This window comes from Agelaius phoeniceus, chromosome Z (assembly GCF_051311805.1).
Source record: "Agelaius phoeniceus isolate bAgePho1 chromosome Z, bAgePho1.hap1, whole genome shotgun sequence".
Taxonomy (NCBI): Eukaryota; Metazoa; Chordata; class Aves; order Passeriformes; family Icteridae; genus Agelaius; species Agelaius phoeniceus.
Window position 1 is genome coordinate 29,574,788 of NC_135303.1, and position 24,550 is coordinate 29,599,337.

The following is a 24,550-nucleotide window of genomic DNA, read 5'->3' on the forward strand; positions in this document are numbered from 1 at the left end:
CCACAAGTCAGAACTACTTTAACAAAATATTTGGGGATTTACTTAAACTTTCAAGCAAATACAAAGTGTATCAGATGTAAAATACTTTTAAGTTTCCTTTAGCACAGTTAATATTAAAGATTTAGGCTTTAAATGCCAGAATGCCATGACAGTTGCTTTTTAATTAGGGGATACGGTTACATTTTTCAATTATAGGTCTAAGATAACAAAATAAACATATGGTCATTTCCTAAGCATCAGGGGCTATAGTAGCTCAAGATGAACAAAATCTGTGGGCTGAAATGAAAGACACTATATCTTTAATTTAAGCACACAGTATGCGTTTCAACTAATGCTTGAACTATGGTAAGTGTCTGACTTTTGTTCCCTACCATTAAGAAATACCAAGATCATAACTCCAAATTTTTTCACTTTCAAACAAACACAACAGTGTAACATTACATTATGTTACATCTATTCAGCATACAATGAAAAGCCCAGCACACAATTAAAATCTACTGTTGAGGAAGGGACGTCAGCTAGGAAATGCCTAAAACTGAATTCAGTTCCTCCATCCTCATATTCTACTGTAACATGCAAGTTCTACCAAAAAATTAATTTGGCCTTCCACCTCTATTTAATACACAATGTGCAGAAAGCAGTACAGTAAGTCCATGAGCACTGCCACAGCTGGGGGATGTGAGAACTGGACTGCTGAATGAAGGCAAGAAAGCTTAGCTGCTCTGGGCTACACTACCACCTCTCTAGCCATCCCATCATTTCTTATGCTCCCTGGTACCTGGCTGTGTGTTGTCTCCTATTAAAGATTACATGTTCTTTGAGACAGGGATCGCATGGTCACTCTACATTTGTCTGGCTTTTCCTATAGCTGGTGTCCTTGTCCATTAATAGAGCTTTGTGGTGCAAGAGTAATCCAGCTAAATATAAACATAATGCAAATACACTGGAGTGGGCCCTGAAAGAGGGCACATTTGAAGCTATGTAGACAACATGCAATATTTTATTCACTAAATACAGATGGTGCCTTTGCAGGTGATAAATGCAAAAGTCGTCAAACACATGAAAACATCAAACACACAGAAAGCATACAGTTTCATCAGAATAGAAAAGAATAGTTTAGTTGGAAGGGAACTACCATGATCATTCAGGTATGAGTAATTGTTTAAATTTAACACTATACATACATGCACTCTTAGAAGACCCCAGCTTCCAACTCATATTTCTATTATCTCCATCATCTCTAAAGGGGAAATTACATGGATACAATCAATAATTTTTTGAGCAGTGATTTTAGAAATATAAAGAGTGACAATAAAGCTCAAATGGAGATTGATTTCCTTTGCAAGCATACTACTTTAACTTCATGCATTCAAATAAAATGGCAACATGATAAATGGTTAGACTATGTCGGTATTTTAAAGTCATATAAGGGTTTGTGATAATATAATGTACTCTGAACTGCATTTGCAACCATTTTTGTTACCCCCTAGATTTCCCAAAGTATTTTTTCTGATTATACAAGGTAACATTTTTTCTACAACTTGTCAGTGAAATTACCTATCAAGTCAGATCTTAAACATAAAAATATATTTAAGAAGGCTCAATAGGAGTGGTAGGAGATATTAAAGAATTAAGATGAATTTTAAATAACAATTTATTGGAAAAAAAAAGAAGTAACAGCGAAGCTGAAAAATTATGTGATTTATTTCAGTGAAGGAATGTATTCTGCAACTAAGATTACCTAATCCCTTATCACATTTATTCAGGAATAGTTCTGAGTTTAAAAGTTCACAACAGAAATTCATAATAGTATGATACCTCTAAGGCAAGTAAAAATAAAAGCACTGTTTTTAATCACCATTCAAGTACTATCAGCACACAAGCTATACAGATAGAACAGGAAGAGAGAAGTCAGCAAATTTCCCAATACCAAAAGATGCCGTTTGCAAAATTTTACTTCAGAAAAATTCTGTATTCCAGACATACAGAAACTATCCACCTACAGCCCTGAACAGTCCCAAACACTAAGCCTAGTTCTGTTCCTAATGAAGCCAGCAGAGGCTTCATTAGGAATAGAACTGTTACAACAGAGGACTGGTTTGAGATAAGAACAAATGTATTTATTCCTGGCCAAATGTAGCTGAACTTCTCCTGGACATATATACCCAGACCTTGAGAACACGTGCTCTTCCATATTGGTTGCATATAAAGGGCAGGTCTGTCCCACCCTGCTCAGCACTGGGGCAACCTCACCTTGAGGCCTGTGTGCACTTTTGGGCACCACAATATAAGAAGGATCTAAAGCTATTAGAAAACATTCAAAGCAGAGGTATAAAGATGGTCAAGGGCCTTGAGAGGAAGCCATAGGAGGTGCAGCTGAGGTCACTTGGTCTTGTTCAGGCTGGAGAAGAGGAGACTGAGGGAAGACTTCATTCCAGTTCTGCAGTTTCCCTGTGAGGGGAAGCAGGGGCAGGCACTGATCACTCTGAGGTGACCAGTGACAGGACTCGAGAGAATGGCATGAAACTCCTCCAGGGGAGGTTTACGTTCAATATCAGGAAAAGGTTTTTCACCCAGAGGGTGGTTAGGCACTAAACAGGCTCCCCAGAGAAATGGTCACAGCACCAAGCCTGACAGAGCTCAAGAATTGTTTGGACAGTGTCACAGACATCTTTTATGAAAAATCCTTTCCTTAGGATTTTTCCTCCTGAGAAAAAGGAGGAAAAATTGTTTACATTTTGTTCCTAAGAGGCCTCAGGAACAAAATGTAAACAGTGGTTATCTGCTGCTGTGGAATGCAACAGGTGGATCTGTGATTGGTCTCATGTGGTTGTTTCTAATTAATGGCCAATCACAGTGAGATGGCTCAGACAGAGAGTCTGAGCCACAAGCCTTCGTTATCATTCTTTCTTTTTCTATTCTTAGCTAGCCTTCTGATGAAATCCTTTCTTCTTTTAGTATAGTTTTAATATAATATATATCATAAAATAACAAATAAAGCCTTCTGAAATGGAGTCAGATCCTCGTCTCTTCCCTCATCCTAAGACCCCTGTGAACATGGTCACAGGACAGTGCTCTCAGCTACAGGCTGCAATTCTTGGAGCAGTCCTGTGGAAGGCCTGGAGCTGGATTTTGATGATTCTCATGCTTATCTACTGACTTGAGATTTTCTACACTTCTATGATTCTATTATTCAATCCCATGGAGCCTTAAGAGAGATGCACAGTTTGCACAATTTCTGCCAGCCCAGAAAGCCAAACATGTCCAAACCAAAAGCAGAGTGACCACCAGGTGAAGGGAGGAGATTCTGCCCCTCTACTCTGCTCTCATGAGATTTCAGCTCAAATAGTGTGACCAGTTCTAGGATCCTCAGGACAGGAAAGGACCCATTGGAGAGGGTCTACAGGAGGGCGAACTAGAGGGAGGGGAAAACTTTCTTACAAGGAAAGACTGAGAGAGTCAGGGGTGTTCAATCTGAAGAAGAGAAGGTCCAAGGAGACCTTACTGCAGCTTTTCAATACTTCAGAGGGGGCTTACAAGAAAGATGGGTACAGATTTTTAGTAGGGACTATAGATATTGAACAAAACATAACAGTTGGTTAAACTAGAATAGGGAATAATTTTTTTGCAATGTGGGTGGTGAAACACTGGAACAAGTTGACAACTTGTCATCTGCCAACTACTCCTGCCAACATTCAAGGTCAGGTTGGACTGGGCTCTCAGCAACTACTGATCTGGTTGAAAATACAGATCTGGTAGCAAATATAGATCTGGTTGAAGATGTCCCTGCTTATTGCAAGGGATTTAGACTAGATGACCTTTCAAAATCCCTATGATTCTATGATTTTGAAGAAGTCATGGAAGTAGGTAATAATATATGGATCACCTACTCTTCTACTTCCACCAAATGAATGGAAAATTCATCACAACTCCAGGCACTTTAACATCAAACATATTTAACTTCTACAAAGACTGACATCTGCAAGGTGTGTGTCAGCATACACAGAGTGAAGATAAAGCATGCTTATTAAGATAGAGTTCCTCATGCTTTTGGGTGTTTTTTAGCACACTGAATAATACTTCAGATAACTTCCTGCAAGTATTACCCTAAGGATGACATCTGAGCTGCAGTAACATACAAGCAAGCTTTGCCATTGATATCTAAGACACTACCCACCTTAGCACAAGGAGTGTCTATCTGTCTGCTGGAAGCATCTCCTGGCTTTTTTAATTCTGGTCCATTTAGTTGTCTCATCAACAACCATTACATTAGTATTAAAAGAGAGTGATTCTACTCCTTCATTTCCAAAATAATGCAGCAACATAGCAAGAAGAAACTAATATTCAGGCTACTGAGTGATCTGACAAACCGAAGAGTTGTTTTTACTGTAACCCATCTAGAAAGGCATCTGTTCACTGCAAACCACCTCAGGTGTCTTATTAAAAAACCATTCTTCCCACTCAATAGTTTTATATTCCTTCAATATTCAAACATAAAGAAATGGGGACTCTAAGCATTCAGCCAGAAATATGCACTTCAGCATTTTGGAGTGAGGCTTAGAAAAATAAAGTTGTTTATTTCACTTAGCCTTGAAAGAGAAACCTTAGGAGTTGAAAATTAATAGCTTTTATTTCCAAACTACCACAGCATATGATTCAAGCACTGTAAAAAAGCTAATACATTGTCAGCTTAACTTTGATGACAGGATCAAAACAAATAAGAGGTCAACTGATCTGTTCAAGAATATTTAATTGGCTGAAGTTGATTAATTTATGGTTTTATTCCCTTTGAAGTACTACATGGTTCTTTGTTCTTAATATGAAATATCCCACAGTCATGCAAAATTAATATGCTTATCTCATTGCAATCTTGCTTACATGGCAACTGTTTCAGTTATTTCAGACCAGCTAACTCCTTCTATATGCTTTAGGATTTACTGACATGCAGATCAAATCCAGATCAAACCCTTTGTAAATAATGTATGTACATATATGTGTAAAAGCAGGGAAAGACAGGGCAAAAACCTCAGTAGAAGACAGAGCAAGAATAAATGCTACTCCATTATCATAACTTGTTTCTACAGTACCACTGTTGGTAATGATCTCCAGTGGGACAGTGGCCACACTGGACACTCTGTGTTTGGAATGCAACACAGCTGCTGCCTCGGATGTAGTCCCAGACAAACTGTAAGAAAAGCAGGTGGTGGGATTTACTTCAATTTCTAATGTCTTAACTTTTGGACTGGAAGTGGAATCGGGTCTGGCTTTGCCACTTTCCAGTTGTCAGCTGATGCCAGTAGGAAAAGCATTGCTTTATTCAGGTACCACACAGAGAGGTACAGCTTCTGCTGAGTGTGCTGCAGCAGCACGCTCTCCTCTTCACTGTGACATGCTGTTATATTTGCACACAGGGACCACAGAGTAACTTTAACTGTTAATGTAATTTCTTTTTTAGTAATTTTCCATATTAAAAAAGAGGCTCTACCTGTGAGGAGAGATTAAATGAAACAATGCACTATTCATTCTTAGCCATTTTTTTGTTAACAGCCATTAAACTAGTCAATAATGGAAAATAGCCTGTAGTTCTACTTATTTCTACTGCTGCTTTCATGATACTTACCTAAGATGTGGAGTACTACTTCCTGCCAGCCACTGACCCTACTTGGACTTGAGGGCTGCTCTCTTCATTTGTTTAAAAATGGTCTTTAAATAGTAATGAACTTCTGCTTCTTCCTTTATACTGCCCTGTGAATATGTATTGTCATGCTATCTTCAGTTACTATTTGTTCTCAAATTGGATTTGTTCAGTCTTCCCATTAAACATTTTTGTGACAGCATGACTCTAAAATAACAAAGTATTTCTACTTAGCACAGAAAATAACAATTCTCAAATCTTTATTACAAGAAAAATAATAATGTCCATTTGAAATTAACTACTTGTAAATTTAAAAACCTGTCACCCAGAGGAATAAGAAATAGTTGCAAATAAAGCAATCTGCTTAAAGTGTGAAATTTTTATCATTCATGTATGAAATGGCCACTTCCCACAAAAAAGACCAGCATCATCTCCATGAAATATAATTTAGTTCTCAAATGAAATGTTCCTGTAATATCAAAAAGGACACATTGCATTTACAAGAAAAAACTGTAACAGCAAAAACTCAATTAAAAATTATTTTCCATCAACAAAAATCAATTTTTATAAAAGAGAAAATTAATTTTCTCAAAGAAAAAAATTTTAAAATTAGCAAAGACATTTTTAATAGCTTTATATATCCTCAAAAATAGCCAGCAATAGATTAACATTATCACCCAAAACAGCAGCATGAAATAGGCTGAAAGGGTTTGCCTGAGTTCATTTAGTTCAACCCCCTCTGCTCACACAAGGTCAGGTTTAAATCCAGGACTGCAACCAATCTGGTTTCTGAATATCTCTAAGAATGGACACTCCAAAATTTCCTTGGGCAACCTGGTCCAGTGTGTGACCAGCCTCACAGTGAAAAAGCATTTCCTTGTGTTTAGATGGAATTTCATGTGCTTCACTTGGTGCCAATGGCCTCTTAATCTGTCAGCATGCACTGCAGAAGTCTTCATGGAGAAGAGCCTCACTCTTCTTCACTCTATCTCAACCTGGAAGAGAGAAGGCTTAGGGGTTACCTTATTGTGGCCTTCTAGTTCCTGAAGGGAGCCTACAAGAATGATGGAGAGGAACTATTATTAAGTTAATGACAGGAGAAGAGCAATGATTTCAAACTGAAAGAGGGTAGGTTTAGATTAGATATTAGGAAGAAATTCTTTAATGTGAGGGTGGTGAAGCACTAGAACGGGTTGAGAAAAGAAGTGGTGGATGCCCCATCCCTGGAATGCTCAAGGCCTAGTTGTATGGGAAGAATCTCAGGTAGTGAAAGCTGTCCCTCCCCATCACTGGGGGGCAGAAAACCATCAAGGTGGAAGAGACCTTTAAGATCTTCAAGTACAACCATCAACCCAGCACCACTACAGTAATTCCTAAACCACTAAACCACATGATCCAGTGCCTAATCCAGATCCCTCCTAAACACCTCCAGGGATGACGACTGCACCACATCCCCGGGCAACTTATCCCAATGCCTGACCCTGCTAATAAGGAAAGAAATTTCTAATATCTAAGCTAAATCTCCTTTGTCTCAGTTTAAGGCCATTTCCTCTGGTCCTGTCACTGGACGCATGGGAATGGACCAGGCCCACCTCACCACAACCTCCAGGGAGTTGTAGAGACCCATGAGGTTTCCCTCTCTCCTCAAGACTAAACAAACCCATCTCCCTCAGGAGTTCCTCATAAGACATGCTTTCTTTTCACCTTCCAAGATCCTCACTGCCTGTCACTGGATGTGCTCCAGCACCTTCATGTCCTTTTTAAAGTGAGGGGCCCAGAAATGAACTCCAGGTGTGGCCTCACCACCACTGAGTACAGGAGATGAGCCTGACTGATCAAACAGCACCCAAGGTCCCCTTCTGCTGAGCAGCTTTCAAGACTCTTCTGCACAAGTCTGTGGTTCTACAGGGGATTATTGCAACCCCAGTGCAGAATCTGGCATTGGGGTTGCAGCTGAACATCCTGCAGTATCCTCAGCCCACTGACCGAGCCTGTTCAGGTCTCCCTGCAGAGCTTTCCAAGCCTCCAGCAGATCAACACACCCACACAACTTGGTGCCATCTGCAAATTCACTGAGAATACCCTCAATCCCCACATCCAGGTCATCAATAAAGATGTTAAACAGGACTGGCCCTAAAACTGAGCCCTGGGGAACACTGCTAGGGACAAAGTGACAACTGGATTTGCTCCATTCACCACAGCTCTCTGGGCCCAGCCAGACTGTTTTTTAGTCATTGAAGAATACACCCATCCAAGCCAGCTTTTCTAGGAGGATACGGTGGGAGATGGAGAATGCTTTACTGAAGTCTAGATAGACGACATCCACATCTTTCCCTTCAACTTTGTCTTAGAAGGTGAATCAGGTTGGCCAAGCAGTAGCTTCATTTCTTAACTCCATGCTGGCTGGGCTTGATTCCCTGCTTGTCCTGCATGTGCCATGCAAGAGCACTCAGGATGATCTCTTCCATGACCTTACCCAGGACCAAAGTTAGGATGTGTAGCACGATGCTCTGCCCTGGAATGTGGTTCAGCCACTGGACAATATCCTTTTTGCAAGGCTCTCAGTAGTGGATTGAGAGGGGGAATCATGTGCTGCTTTTGGTGTTGAATTATGCTAAAACCAGTCTGGTTCACTAAACCCAAATTAACATCCTGATTACTGAGACAACTGGAGACGTGTGACTGGCAATCAATCACTTGATACTATAAAAGTCCAGTCCACTCTCATGTGGTTAGGTTCTTCCAACATATTCCTTCTTGCAGTATGTATGAAGTTTCCTCCTCTAAAGTGGGAATGCCCCTTCAAAGATACTCCTCGAGGCTGAAAGAGATCTGCCCACAAGCATTGGTATAGTGAGTTACATCAATCTCTACTTAATAATTGTTTCTTTTTGCTAATTTTAATGTAATTCCTTTGATATAGTGCAGTATCCTATCTTACACTATATGCTACTAGTAGTTTTAGATTTTATACTGCGTACTAAGTGATTCTGACTAAGATATTTTGTCTGATTATTTGTCATCAAAATAATACATTTTATACATATACATCTGATGCACCACCTTTTATTCTGTGAGACAAAATTATTTAAACTGTTGACAAAAGACTGGGGCTAAGATTGGATTCAGCTGCACTCAGGCCCCTCTAATGAGGAGTTTAGAAACCTAGAAGGTCCTTTCTGCACCTCATGTTTCAATGGGACAGCTTCTCTAATAAACTTCATCTGAAGCTCCCACTCTCCCCCATGACAGGCTGACAGGGCTATAGTTCTCTGGATTATCTTGCAAATGGGCACTGTATTTGCTAATTTCCAGTCAGCTGGAACTTCTCCACTAAAACAGGACTGCTGTTAAATGATTGAGAGTGATTTGGCAAGTTCTTTTCCCAGTTCCCTCATTATTCTGGGGTGTATCCCACCACGGCCCATATTCCTTAAGGTCCCTCCCAACCCAGACCTTTCTATGATTCTATGATCAACAAGTGCCTTCCAACTCTTCTTTCCAGGGCTGTACCCATGGGATTCTTTCAAGCAGGTCTCTGAGGTTATGTAGGGAATAGTATTGGTGGCTTTTACACTAACAATGACTAAATGCTTCCTCTAAGCATTTATTTCCTATTATTTTGCTAGTTTGTAAATGTGTGTGAAACTCAGTAATAGAAAATTTATATTTCAAACACAGGATATCATAACACGAGTAATGTAAGATACACAACACTGAGAACTAAATCCAAGGCAGAAATGAGGACTAATTTTGGATTTTTTCAGCTTGGCAGGGTTTCAATGCTTTTTCATTCTCATATCCTTTTTATATATTGAAGTATTTAGCAGAGATAAGAACAAAAAAGAGATAATGCTGTTTAAAGGCTTTTTAGCATATGCAGAAACAGAAATACCTATCAAAATAATTGTTTGCATAATCATGACATAAACAAGCTGCAATTAGACTGTACTTATAATTTCATTATGCTGCTCATTATGACCAAGCTATCCTGTTTGTTCTGCCTGTTCAAACAGAAAAAAATGCAATGCTTCATGAAAGCAATTCTTTAATAGTGTTTCAGAAGGAAGCTGTAGCTGGTAAACACATGTTCTTATGGGAAATTGCCATAATCCTGACTATATCCCAGCAGGCTCTGAAAATATTTCTCACAAAGTCTCTTACATAAAATCTACAACATATGTAGAGCTGACTGTGCTTCACATCCTTTTAAGGAACTTGCAAGATTAATGAAGAGGACATTGTCTTGCTTTTCCTTCCAAATGTCTACCTCTTGCAACAGGTATTCTGTAATATTTATTTTCTCTCCTATTTTCACAGTTTCTGCACTACCATGAATCTGTAAAAGAGGCTGTGAAAGTTTACAACTAGACCTCCTATTGACAGTGTCTTACTGTCGGCTTCTTATGCAGCCTATCCAACATACCAACTATTGATAAATGCATTTCATTACGTTTGTACCACTAAGCTCCAGCCATTCTTCCAGGGCAATTATCAGAGAAATCAATAGAGTTGCTATTTTTTATGTGGTTGCTAAGAAGTTTTGAAAATCAATACAGTAGTTATGTTTTATATGGTTGCTAAGAGGTTTTGAAATTGAACTCACTTTTTTTCTTTTTTTTTTTTTTTATTACTATTGACTGATTTGTCAAAAAGAACACAAAGAGACCAATACAGCTCCCTTACTAATTGTCATTCAGCTAAATACCTATAAGCCATTAGGGACATATAAAAGTCACAAATTTCTGGATGAGGAACACTAACATTGATGAAAATTTTAATAAACTTCACCATTTGAAAAATGTAGATCACTCTTCACAATCTAAAAAAAAAAAAACCAGAATGGTTTTTTCAACTATTTTTTCTTCACTACTTCTTAACTGAAGTTTGCCCTCTTGCATCAAACAAGACAATTCAGTTAGAGAAAATGAGACCACATTATAGACATGGAAAAATTCTCAGTGAAACCAGAGAAAAATTCAAGAAGTATTTGGGGCTTTTTATTTTAAATATAGTTTCTTTGATATTTCAAATCACAAACCTAGCAATTAGTCTTTCTGAAAAGCTCTGTGATCCAGTATCACCTACTGTAATTATCTATTTTTATCAAAACCAGAATCAGTCGCAATGAGAAGTCTGCCAGGACTACTGTGCTGTCTCATCTTCTTTTTCGACAGCTGTTTTTTCAGGAATTGTTTACCAGACAGATGAACAGTCATGCCTCATTGTCTTCTTCTCACTGGAACAAAACTGACCTTTACAATTTGTGCAACTTGAAATTGTGTTCAAAAGACAGTATGGATAAGAAAGGGGTGGTACACTTCTGATCTGTGTAATTTACTAAATCTGTAAAAAGTGGATTTACAACCCCTCTATTCTGATTTACCAGAATAATGCTCACACTTAGGCAGCATTTGTAGAAATAGCTGCAGAAAATGCAGGAGGGAAAGAAAAAAGTCAGACCTTTAATGAACATACAGAAACTTACAACCAATGTCCTCCACATTGAAATATCACAGACAGTAAGATTAATTTTTAAATGATTGTGCTTTCCTTTACCACATGCAAAAATATTGCACTAGTATTTTTAACTTTCTGGATGTTAGTTGGCCACAATGACTTGCTACTACAGTTGGAAACCAGACCACAAACGTTCTACCACTAAAGTTTAAATCTATCTCTTGGTTTTGACTCCACACTATAAATTACTAAAATAAACAGGAAAACTTTTCATTTGCACTTCTGTTACTTTCCATCCAGGACTCTAATCTCCAGAAACTATTCAGACTCCTCTCCTTCTCCCTCTCCCTCTCCTTTCCCCTGTGTTACATGTTACTCTTTAAAGCCCAAGGTTTTAAGTGCTCTGCCTAGAGTACTCTAGCTACTTCTGTGGGTGTCACTGTTAATCAATGACACATGGAAAGGAAATGAAGGAGCCAAAAAGCAGCCTTGTTGTCTGGAAAAACCTCAGAATACATGGACATGGGTGACAACGGTAGGAAAAATCAGAGCTGGATAACAGGAAATGTTTGCAGCTTACTGAAACAGTTTAATTAGAGCCTCATTTTAAAGCATATGAAGCTGAATGAACAAAATTTAGCTGCCAATAAATGGAAAAATGGGGCAATGACCTCAAAATTACAAATGTATCCAAACCCCTCAAGACATTATAAGGATGAGCCTATCACAACTGTTAGAAGAAATTTTATTTACTTTTTACACAGTCTATGCAAATTAAAACATATTTTGTTTTCTTCTATATGTCCTACTCAAACTTCACTAAACCTGTAGTCATTTGCAAACCTACCAAAACATGTATTCAGCTATAAAGAGTGAATTAGGATGTTTAATGGCTAAAGATGATCAGATAGGCCCCTGCAGTAAACCGGTAGGGAGTAACAGAGACACACTTATTTACTGACTGATTTGAAATTAAGCTTTTTCCTCTGTGGTAGCCTCATTTTTGATCCACATCAACTACATTTCTGTTCTCAGCAACAAGAAAAGCATGCCAAAACCAGGTGATTCTGATCTCTGTTTATTTTAACTAATACCCCATTCCGGTTTCTAGCTGCTGGCTTTCATAAGTGAAACAAACATATAGCTTAGGATGACCTCTGGAAAGGTCTGCAATTTAAAATAGATAAGCTTCACACATAAACAGCTTATCATACATAGTGAAGAACTGATCTTTCCCCACTGAACTATCATCTTCATTTCCAGACCCTCTCAAGTCCTTCACCTCCACTGTAATGGCCTGAACTACACTCACAAACTCTTTTCTAGTCATGACTCTTGGGCCCACCAAGAACAGCTATTACATTTAGCACAATCTCTGGACAGGGATTTGAAAGAATGTATGGCCAAATACCACACTCTCTTATTTTTTTCCACTCAAAAATTATGCCAACCAACATTTCTACTCCTAGTTCTAGGAGGATGTAAAAAAATAAAAACTAGGAATAGAAGAACCGCCCCCCCATCCCAAATTGACAATATTTGTCAAACAGCAGCTTAGCATGACAAGTAAGTATTTGGTTGTCTGCAACTGAGAAGTAAGCAGAAACACTGATTGGCTAGACTTGGTTCAAAAATCTACGCAAACAACTAAGAATCAATGTTAGAATGTTTAGTTCTCCAGTAAACAATATTGTCATAGGAAAGCTTGTGCTCATGGATTACTATGCTACACTATAATTTGTAGTTTTATTAATATAACTTTCAGCATCTATAAAACAAATCATTAGTCTTGGCATGTGACCAAGGTACAAGTGTAGTCGCTTCACTGGGAATAAATGCAGTTGGCTAGGCAGTGTTGTAAGACTGTTATTCCATTTTTTCCCAACAGAGGAGTACTTTTACTGCCTCTTTTTCATGCATATATACACTGAAACAAGCAACCAGTTAGGATCTCTCCCAGTTTCGGGAAGGGAAAACAGCTTTAACACTACTTAGAGCAAATCAGCGCCAGTTGCAACTGTTTAAGAGATTATTCCTTTTAAAAAGCTCCAATCCTTTCCATTCACTTGTTGCAAGGTAAAGGGGCATTACATCTGGTGAGAAAGAGGAACAAGGATTTCCTGCTTTGTATATCCTACTACACAGAAGAAAGCATTGCCAATACCAGAAATTGAATTTTGGAATACTGACAAAATTATGAACCTTTTGTGGTCCAGGATGTTCATATGGTGTTTCAATTACACAGATGATTCACTGATATTTATCATAGCCATACAGTCTGAAAAGGAACTTTGGATAGCTATGTCAGTTAAGCAGTTAGCTGCTACTGAAGAATATGATCTTATGCTGCTTGTTATCTAGCAAATCTGTCTTTGAAAAGGTATAGTCTTGCTATTCAAAAGTCAGTAGTTACTCTTACAAATGCTCTTAGGAGATAAGAGATGGTGCCTTACAATTCCAGCAGAACCATGCTGGGCAAAGAAAAGAGTATATTGTCTGCAGCTGTCAGAGTCCAATCCATCTGAAATCCCAAAACCAACTGTTTCCAGCCCTCAGAGCCAAGTTCTCAAAGTTCTGACCATTAATGAAGAATTTCATCCTCTTTGGCTGTTCAAACACTCACAGATCCAGCACTCTCACAAATGCAGACCAGGAAAACTGAGGTTGTAGCAGTGCCGTTCTTTGAGGATTTGCAGAAATGCATGCAGAGCCATAAAGTGCTAGAGAGTCACACAAAGAAACTACTAAGCAGCTTATGAAAGTGTTTCCACAAGAGATCAGGCACATCTGTAGAGCTGCAAGCGATAAAGACACTAATCTCTCCCTTAACTGATAGATCCAAAGAGCCTATCACCAAAATACTTAGGAAGCTACATTCTTCCCTGCAAGATCACAGCACTTTCCTTTTGCCTGTGAGTTATTTAATGCTTGTACAAATTCTTTAAAGCCCTAGCAGGACCTTTTAAGCAAGAAATGCTTAATCCTTTAATGCTGAGGAGAGTGGCTCTTTCCTTAAGGAAAGCCAGGTATAAGTAAGATCTTTCAGAATCAGCTGGGAGTCTCACTGAGACAGAAAATACACTGCTGCATACTTCTGTACATACAGAAACCAGGACTGAATATAACAAGCAATTCTACAGAATATCCCACTCTACCTAATCTACCACAGAACCTAAAATTCAGATTTATACTGAAGAAGGCAGGAATTGCTCTTAATGTAAAAGATTCATCACTCACTTGAAATCCAGAGTTGCTGCATCAGCCAGTCTCCAAAAATGAACTTAAGTGAACTTGTAACATATACGTACTTTCCAATTCAGATATTTGAAAAGCTCCCTTTGAGCCTAGAAAAGAGCAAGCACTGACTACTCTTCCACTTTCACCAGTGAATGATATAGAAGTTCTATAAGCAGCTGTGCTGACTCCAAACCATCACCACTTCCATCAACCTGGACAGGGAACCTTAAAGTATGCCAGAGGGTTTGAGGGATGCAAAACAATTATTACTAAATCTTTTTTTAATGTACACTAGATTTAGTTTACAAAGCAAGAAAGAGAATTACTTCATTTGCTCTGCAGAATTACAATGATGTAAACACCACCATTGGAGATTTTTTACATTCTCAATTTTATGAAAGCCATCTCTCTTAAAGCAATTTATATATTACTTTGCCATTCTGCAAGCCCATGTCTAGAAAATTGTAATTTTTAAAATTTTTAAAATATTTTGCAAGTGCTGTAATTTTTCAAGGATCTGATTGGTTTAAACCACTCCATTTATGGGAAAAGAATATTTATTTCTGTTGGTCCTGGTGAAATTTGTATTTTCCATGTTGCAGTTGGAGATCTAAAATTCAGTTAGGGAACATTTTATTATCCTATACCCATAATTAAAATATTGGTTTTTCTTTCTTCCCCATCACAACCATGAGCCTTAACATGTTTTAAAATATTAATAAAATAAGAAAAAAAAGGCTTTTTTTTTTCTTTCTAAATTTGAATTCAAAACTGTTTCAAGAGCCAATATTACAGCAATGAATTGATAGTGCAGTACTTTCTTATGGAGGTTCCATAAAAAGGATTGAATTTATGATTTATCACACTGTACTACCCCATAATCAACACAACCTCTGAAACTGCAAGATCGCAGCAACATGTAAAAAGCAGTTCTGTCAGGGTCTATGAAAGGGCTTTTTCCTTTGTTTTTGAATCGTGAAAACCATAAAGGATATCATATCAATGAGTGGACTAAACCGAAACAAAAGCAACTGAAACAAAGGGAAAAAATTACATATCCTATCAAGCCAGGAATAATGTTAAATTAGACCAAAAGCAGAATCTGGAGAAACCAGTAATAAAACAGAACATACACAACACTGGGAAACCTGCCATTGATATATTTTGTAGCACTGAATGTACAAAGGCTCAAGTATAAATTGTGCAGCTAGTAACTAGTTCATTGTACTTCCTCTGAGCTTTAAAAATATTTTCTTAAGCAGAACTAGCCAAAGAGTCTTCAAATACATTTGTTTTGAGTACTGGTAATTCAATGCTAACACCAAACCCAGGTTAAAATAACACATTCACATACAGATCTGGAGATTATGTATGACATAATTTTCCATAGAAAATTATGATTGAGCAGAACATCAGGAATTTAACAAATCTGTTCTTCAGTCATTTTAGAAGTGAAATCTGACCAGAAAAGCTTTCTTTACAAACTAATCTTAAAAGACATTCATCTTTTTTCTCTACTTCCTGCAAAATTTCAGGAAAAAAACCCCACTACTATTCCAAAGTGTGACTCCCTGGAGAAAATGTATACACAATGTTTGCAATTACTAGGAAAAGTCCACTGCAAATTGAATTTATTACTTTACTAGTGGAAATTCAGCAGCTGAACTAACAAAATCAGGTTGAGTGTTGATTCTTTTTAATAACTGCCTCTTATATCACTAAATTCTATGGCAGAAATAAATTTTATTTCATGTTACCTCTCTGTTCTGCCAATGCCAATGCAGGAAGTTCATAAATGTGAATCCTCAGGAGGCTTACACGCATCACTGAGAACAGTAAAATGAATGGTTACACATCTGCAGTCTGAACTTTGAGATGAATACAAGCAAATAGTGAATGCGCATTTTTCAAATGATTGCGCCCATTATTTTCCACTGACTCATGACTGTTGGCAGAAATGAATAATACATTTTAATATGCAGAGGTTCAACAACCACAAGTACAGAGAGTAAGCATGTGTATATATCCATCTTCTCTGCATACATAATATTAAAGCTATAGGTTTTCATCTGTTTTTTATACTTAAACATCAAATAATTTACAATGCAGAACTGTAAAATACATATAGAACACTGCATCAATCATGTGAAAGTACAAGTGCTGTTCAGCATTTCTGTAAATCCTTCATTAAACCTAGATTTGAGACTGAACCAAAGACTTATATGGATCAAGTCATGGTCAGTTGGAACACTGAGAGACATAAAATGCTGTGTTGCTTCATGTCAAGATTATTTGCAGCTCTATTCATTATTTCAAAGAATATTAGTGACAAATACAGTGCATTCCACAATAAAGCCAGTGCTTATGCTCTTAAATTCAGGAGGCAACTGCTAAAAAAGGACTGGGAAATCAGCTGACCTGTGTCCTGAGTTATTTTACATAACTAGTACACTGCTAACATACACACAGAAAACACAGACCTGTAACTAACTTTCAGTAACATCGTCAAATAAGAAGGAATTAACTATGTGAATACTGATAATGTCTTGCTCTGCATCTCTACAATCCCTATCAGGCTTTGTAACATACCGTACGCAACTTCTCAAGACATCAATCACAACATGTATTGCATAGAAATACACAGAAAAAATGAAAATTCAACCATCCTAAATGGTGGCTGAAAGTGTAAAGCACATATGTCACCTAGAACCACTCAAAGCAGCACAATACTTTACTGACATTTACTACAATACTGTAACTGCTTTTTACATGTTAAAGTAAATAAACAGCATAGAAGAAAATGCGTGTGTACACTGCCCTCATACTTACTTGAGCAAGACTTTGGAGATGTGCATTTGAGGAGAATTAAGCAGAACATTCAAGAAATTAATGGTTCAATATGGTTCCAAATCAACTCGAGAAGAAGCTGATACATAAAAATATCCACGATATTTTGATTTAACAACTTTTTACTCCAGGTACAATTTGAAAAGTACTGTGCTGTCAAAGCACTCACAACTTCTAGTCTTTTGGCAAAGGCAATGAATATTGAACATCTGCAGGGCTGTTGTGAGTTCATGAACTACAGAAATAAAAAATATGCCTTCTTTTGGTAGCCTAGTTCTTATGTAAAAATCCAAAAATAATATACCCTAGTAACCACATCCACAAGGAACCAGATACTTGGCCCCAAAGTAAGACAGAGCAACATAGGGCTTATGGCAACTACCACTGCTAATGTAGGCTCCAGCACTTATGTTAGGATGAAATCAAGCATAGCAGAGCTCAGCCTTTCCAAATCATGCCTTGGTTTAGGGGGAGGTGGAGGATTCTGTGTCAACATCTTTAATAAAGCAGATGTGACTCACTGCACTCTTGTTTCAAACCATAAACTGAGGTTTCTCTTCTTTCTCTGAATTAGTGGCAGCAGCACTGGGGGCAGTAGCACTGGGGCAGCAATCCTACAGAAGTTTTTGCTCAGTACAATAATTTAAAGTAAATTATATTATTTGATACTTAAGTTTGGCTACACAAATCCTGACTTTAGTTTCTCTCCTTAGTACTTTGCATCTTTATTCACCTTATCTTCTTCAGGTACTGATCATAGAAAAATATGGAACCAATTTAACCAGTATATCATCCCCATAAATCTTCCTATGCTGCATTTTCTTTTTGCTGAAGAACACATTTAATTTACAAGTTTTGTTTCAATAAAACCAAGCAATTGAAAATATATTTGTTTAATATACTTTTAATGTTGAAAGCATGTGTTAGGTCATGTTAGGGTTTGAAGTAATTTTAATTATTATTATTTTTACACAGATGAGTAAAAGGAATTTTTCAAGCACTTCCTTGCATCTTTCTTTGTTCCATTTAAATTACTCAGCCTAAATTCAATAATAGTCCCGTCGAATTTCAACACCTTGTAGCCCCATAGTGGCCTGCTAAATAATTTCTAGAAATATCCTGGAAAAGAATTAATGCCAAACACTGCTCTTAAGTTTGCAACATTCAAATGCTGTGCTTGAAGTTAGAAATTTAGAACGTGCCTTATTTACATTTCCCTGCTAAAATCCTGCATTCAGTCCCATGATGATTTTTTCTTCATGTGAGCTTTAATTATAAAGTCAAGAGAAAACTCCTACATAAGTAGATTCTCTGTTCAAGGGTCAGAATATGCCAAGTGTATCCACCATTTGTGTGAAGCCTCTGCACTGTCCTGCTCTCTTGTGGGAGGCCTGTTTTCTCTGCAACCACTTTCCTGTGGTTCCAGTCTTCCAACTACACCCTTTTTTATTTTCTTCTTTTTTATTTTTGGGCTGTCAATTCCGCTATCCTATCCTTTATGCCCTGAAACTGGCTAGAATATGTAAGAGCTACACTCTAGCAAATTCTGACACTCCAAATTCCAAAGCTGAATTTTCCATTGACACAAGGTGAATTCCATTAGCAGTCAGGGCTGAGGGGCAGCAGTGGGTAACCAGCATTACACTTCAATTTGGGATGTGAGCCAGCCTTACACAGGGCATGTCACACAGAGCATATATCTGTGCACATGGTGCCCATGGACCAAAAGAACCAAACCTCCTACTCAAAAAAACAAACTTTGAACTGAAAAAACTCAGAACTCACACTCCTTGTCACTCAGACCAGCCCACTTTCATTTGACACTACATGATGAATAAAATAAATTTGACAAGTACTATATGCATGTATTGTAGGTTTTACTTTTACTATATTTACTTTTAAAGCAAAAAAGCATTGAAAATAATTTTAAAAAATATTATCACTTCTACTATGAACATCAACTTTCCTCTGACTTAGAAATGACACTTGACCACTAACATCTATGCAAATATTTTCATTTTGATAAAATTAAAATTAGGACAATAGAGAAACTGTAGAGTTTTTCATACTTTATTCCATAGACATAGACTATGATGTTGTTTGCAAAACTTCTTAAAAATTAAACAGTGCAAACTACTGTAAATTTAAGCACCGTCAAAAATGAACATTTTATTTCCATTATAGTTTGGTGGAAATTGGAATATTCAATGAAAAACAACTAAATTATTCCTGAGAGACATCTATGCCCCTGAAACCAGAATGCTGTCTTCTGAAACTGTCATTATTTTCTCCTTTGAGAAATAGACTGCAACTGCAGCTCTGCAGCTATATAATGCCATTCTATGTGGAATACTGCTGTCCAATATTATTTGTTTAAAATGTTATGGGCAGCAGATACAACCAGCACTAGTGTTCAGCTGTGCAGCTATTAGTGCTGTAATAAACTGCGGGATGAGGGGGCAGAAATGCCAATTAGAAGTAGTACTATTATTTTAAACTGAAATTTTGTAGTATCTTCAGAGATTCCTAAAACTCTTCACTTAAAAAAAAATGGAACTTTGTTAAAGAAATGAACCTCACTAACTCACTACATCAAAACCCACAATGTTACAAAATTTAGGCATGAGCACATTTCTTGCTTGTACTGATTTTGATGCAGGGACTAACTGAAGGATCCCACTTCAATGCTTTGCAAAAGGTGATCTGCCTTACACAGAGCACACCCGAACTACTCAGAAATATCAGGTGTGCATTTTCATTTCCTGTGTTCCCCCATCCAGCATTTAACTAGTCTAAATTTATTTAAAATTTTAGACGGCCATAGCCCTATAGCAAGCAGAAGATATCCTTGTAGCTTTTTTTATAGTTACTCATCAGTAATGCCCAAGTGTTTCACAAACACTCTTCAATTCATTCACAGTCTTCCAGTATTACAGGATAGAAAGCATTATTATCCCCATCCAGAGGCTGGAAACAAAGGGGCTTACAGAAAACCACAGCAGAAAGGCCAGAAAGATGCATGGGAGCACACGGGGGGGTGTTCCTGTGTATCTGTCCACATCCCCAAACTGTACTGATCCCTGCCAGAAGTGGGAGGTGGCTCTCACTGCAGTTCACTTACCCCATATACCTGACACCAAAAGGCTCAACAAATGGAACCTAAATAAGAAAGCACACATCTTTCCTGGCTACAGCCAGGCCATATTTTGGGTTGTGCTTAGCTGCGTGCAAAGCCACCATCACTGAGCCAGATACACACAAGGCTACAAGGAATAGCCTGTGTATTAATTATAACAATGTTTCTTCTTTTCACAGTGCTTCACAGAACCACAAAATAGATGAGGATGGAAAGGAGTTCTGGAGATCATCCAGTCCAACCCCTTGCCCATGCCTCAGCTAGAGCCCGCTGCCCAGGACGGCATCCATGTGGCTGTCGTGTATCTCCAAGGATGGAGAGAGACTCCACCACCTCTGAGAAACCTGCGCCAGCTCTCGGCCACCGTGACAAACTGTTTCCTCAGCAAGGCTGAGGATGACATCAAGCTCACAGCGCAGCTGACACTCCTGAAGGGTGGGGTGTCATCCAAAGGGAGCTGGACAGGCTCAAGATGAGGGCACAAGGGCTCGAGATGAGGTCCAACAAGATCAAGCACAAGGCGCTACACCTGGATTGGGGCAATTCCCAGTATCAATCCAGGCTGGAGAATGAAGGGATTGAAAGCAGCCCCAAGGAGAAGGACTTGAGGGTGCTGGTGGGTGAGAGGCTGGACATGACCCAGCCATGGGCACTCACAGCCCACAAAGCCAGACGTGTCCTGGGCTGCAACCAAAGCAGGGTGGGCAGCAGGGTGAGGGAGGGGATTCTGCCCCTCTGCTCTGCTCTGGTGAGAGCCCATTGCAGTGTCCAGCTCTGGGGTCCCACCACAGGAAGGACATGGACCTTCTGTATCAAGCCCAGAAGGGGACCATGAAGATGATAAAAGGGATAGAACATGTCTCCTGAGAGAATTGGGATGGTTCAGCTTGGAGAAGGCTCTGAGGAAACCTCATTGAAGAAGGCCTACAGCAAAGTTGGAGAGGCATTTTATACCATGATTTGTGGAAATAAAACCCGAGGCAATAGTTTCAAACTAAAAAACAGCCAGTTTAGTTTGGGTATTAGGAACAAATCCTAATTTGTGGGACTGGTGGAGGCACTGGAATGGGTTGTCCAGAGAAGTGATGCATGTCCCATTCTCTGTCCCACACTCTGAACCTCAGAGCTTGAAGGTGCTGGAGCTGTTTAACATAAAGAATTATTCTTTTCATAACAAAAATATTAGGCATTGTTTGATTGCCATATTACAAAAAGATGTTGCTACTGTCAATTTGAAGTTCTCTACTATATTTTCTTCTCATAAGTGAAAAGAATCAGATAATTTATTCAAGACCACATGAGGCAGAAGCCAGGCTTAGCTTGCATTCTTGTGCAGCATCCAGTGAACTAAGGCTGTTCTTCTTCCCTTAGAAAGGTGTCAAGGACAGGAGTAAGAAACACTTATTTTAAAGAATTGTTTGATGAAAGATAAAAGAATATTTTATTTATTTCAGTTTAACCATTTATCTAGGAACTAAATATTTTCTTGGCAGACATGTAAGCTGTAGCATTCTACCAGGCTGAAAAGCTCAGTTTCACCTTACTCCTCTACAGCATATCTCATGTCACTGTAACAAACGAGAGTCTATTTTGTATTCCTCTTTGACAGTACTGATTTTATGTGAAATATTTTTTTTTGGCATGAAAAAAAATTGCACTAACTAATTCTTTTATGATCTAATTTTTAAGCCATGTATCTTTGTTAAATAGCAAGGAAAGTGCACGGTGCAAGAATTAGACACTTGACAGATGTTTTCAGACTATATCCTTAGATACAGATCAGGTTTTTGGGGTTTTTTTTGGTTCATTGGTTGATTGGTTCTTAATGCAGAAAGAAAATCAATTTCTGCATTAAAAAATTACTAAAATCTGATGTACGACTATACCTGTTGTCAAACTTTACTCATACAATATAGTACCTTCATAAGAAGGTTCTCTGATTTCATTTTCAAGCAGATGGAGTAACTTAACAATTAATCTGACAAACCAAAAATAACCCTCACTACATAAATTTAAAAAAAAAAAATCCCCAGCCAACAATAAAATCCTCACAAACCAAAACAAGAAATTCCTAGCAGTGCAAGGATCTTCCTTGAAATATTGAAAAAACATAGACAGTCCTTCTCTTTTTAAAAAACATTCCAAATCCTTTTAACAGAGTTGGATTGTGTTTTATATATTATAGTGACCTTACTGTTATTGCTGATATTTCTTATCATTTATATAATTCCACTTTTTTTTTCCCTCCATAATTGTGTTCTAGATTCAATGTTTTGATACAGAACATTTTTAAATGCTCACTTTCTAACATAGCTCCTTTAACCTGGTCTCTCATCTGGATTTTAACACTAGCAAAAATGTATGGCCTGGATATGATGGTTCTTTAAGGCTGAACTTAACAATCAAATCTATATATAGGGAATAGGGACTATAAAATTAACTTTTGGAGTGGAAATTTGCCAGAAGTCTCTCTGACACTCTTCTGCCCTTTCTATAATTCCTTACAGAGGGGAATTAAATAGTGAGACAGTCAGTTAAACTCCATAGAAAACCAGACTGTCTCAGTACAAAGAATAAGGGATACACACCCAGATGCAGAGCATCCTCCAGCGATGCTGCAGGAGGCATGAAGTGGGCAGGCAGTCCTGAGTTTATGTCAGCACGTGTAGGCATATCCACAAGAGTGCAAATCTAGAGAGGACAGTTAAAAATAGCAGTGGAGACAGATGAAAGTAGACTTCAGCATGGTTTAATAATCTGTCCAGAAGGCTTGGAAAGCCCTCTCTTAAGTCTAGGCTGGCATGTCTTCACATCACATACTGATCAAAGCAATTACAGAGCTGTCTGCATGTCCTGCAATCACACTTCTTGATTGCAGTGTAGACACGTCCAGAAACAGTGCTACCGTAGATAAATTCATCTAAAAACTGCATTTGCAAAAAGAAAAGCCTGGAAGCATACTGTAAAGCATATGGGACCTGATGAGGAACATATGCTGGAGAGAGTGTCCATTTTGCTAAATTCCATTAGCTGGAATTGTGGAGAACTTCCCTTAATACTCCTTACCATGTGTTGGTTGGCCTCTCCTGTGGGGATTTACAGAGTCATGCCAGATTACCCTGAACCTTCAAGGACAGCAATTCACCCAGCTTTACTGTCTACAGAAGAGACACCATACACACTACAGGCAGCTGGCAGAAACCTTGTGACATGTAAACAGCACTCATTCCTCTCCATTCCAAAGCAGTGCCTGGGTTCTGAACCCTTAACCCAGGCAGGCACATTAGCTACCTACTGATTCAAGGACAGTAATTTCAGAAGAACATCAAGACACTAATACCTTTATCTATTAGTGCTGCCAACAAGGGCAGAACTTACTGTGATGCAGAAACCCAGAGCTAATAAGATCCTTCAAATTCAGGAACTCCTCTCCTCCAACAGCAGTTCACTGCATGGCAGCAACACTACAACTATTCCACTGGCTCTAGCCTCCACTGGATACAAAAAACAAATCATGACATCCTCTCAAGGATGGCTTACTATCTTTTGTCCAGCAAGTGACCAAAGGGATCCACGCGTGTTCTTAAACTGACTGCACAGTGAATGATTCACTCTGAGGAGATTTCGTGTGCATTTTGCTAAATCACAACCAGAAGTTAAGAAGGAATGCAGTTTTTCTGCATATTTTGCTGCCTTACTGGGAGAGTATAAAGACACACAAGAGCTAATGTTGACTCAGACAATTAAAGACCTGGGAGGAATTGGATCACAGCAGCAGGGATTACATACAAGCCAATTTACCATGGGAAGAAGCAAGCTAGTAAAATACATAAAGTTTTGGGTGCAGGGATAAACATTCTGCTGCCTGTCTCTTTGTGGAAACCCTGAGCACATGCACAGTTGTGTTGCAATTAGTTTTCTAGACCTGAGCATCTCAGCACTCAAAGACAGCAAAACCTCCAGTCACCAGGCAGCGCCATTCCAGCAGATTCCACTAAACTGGGAGAATCTACTGACTCCATTGAAGAGATGCACTGCAGACACCTTGACAAATTATAAGGCTGGGCAAACACCATGCATATGAAGCATAACAAGGGCAAGAGCCATGTTCTGCACCTGGGACAGGGCACTCCTGGCTGTAAGGACAGACTGAGAGGCTGGAGAAAGAATTAAAGGTCCCATGGAAGAGGATCTGGTGGTTTGGATCAAGAGCAAGTTGACTATGAGTCAACAGT

General features: G+C 38.4%; 1 protein-coding gene across 5 annotated transcripts in view; it reads right to left on the reverse strand.

Moving 5' to 3' along the window:
• Positions 1-24,550, reverse strand: part of SNCAIP (synuclein alpha interacting protein) — an 88,140-nt gene that overhangs the window by 57,858 nt on the left and 5,732 nt on the right. Inside the window, exon 1 of one of the 5 annotated variants that reach the window (XM_077171036.1) lies at positions 22,904-23,006. The exons of the other annotated variants lie outside the window; for them this stretch is intronic. The gene's annotated coding sequence lies outside the window, so the exon portion shown is untranslated. Of the gene's footprint in view, positions 1-22,903; positions 23,007-24,550 lie in introns of those variants that run through there. 5 annotated transcript variants of the gene reach the window in all.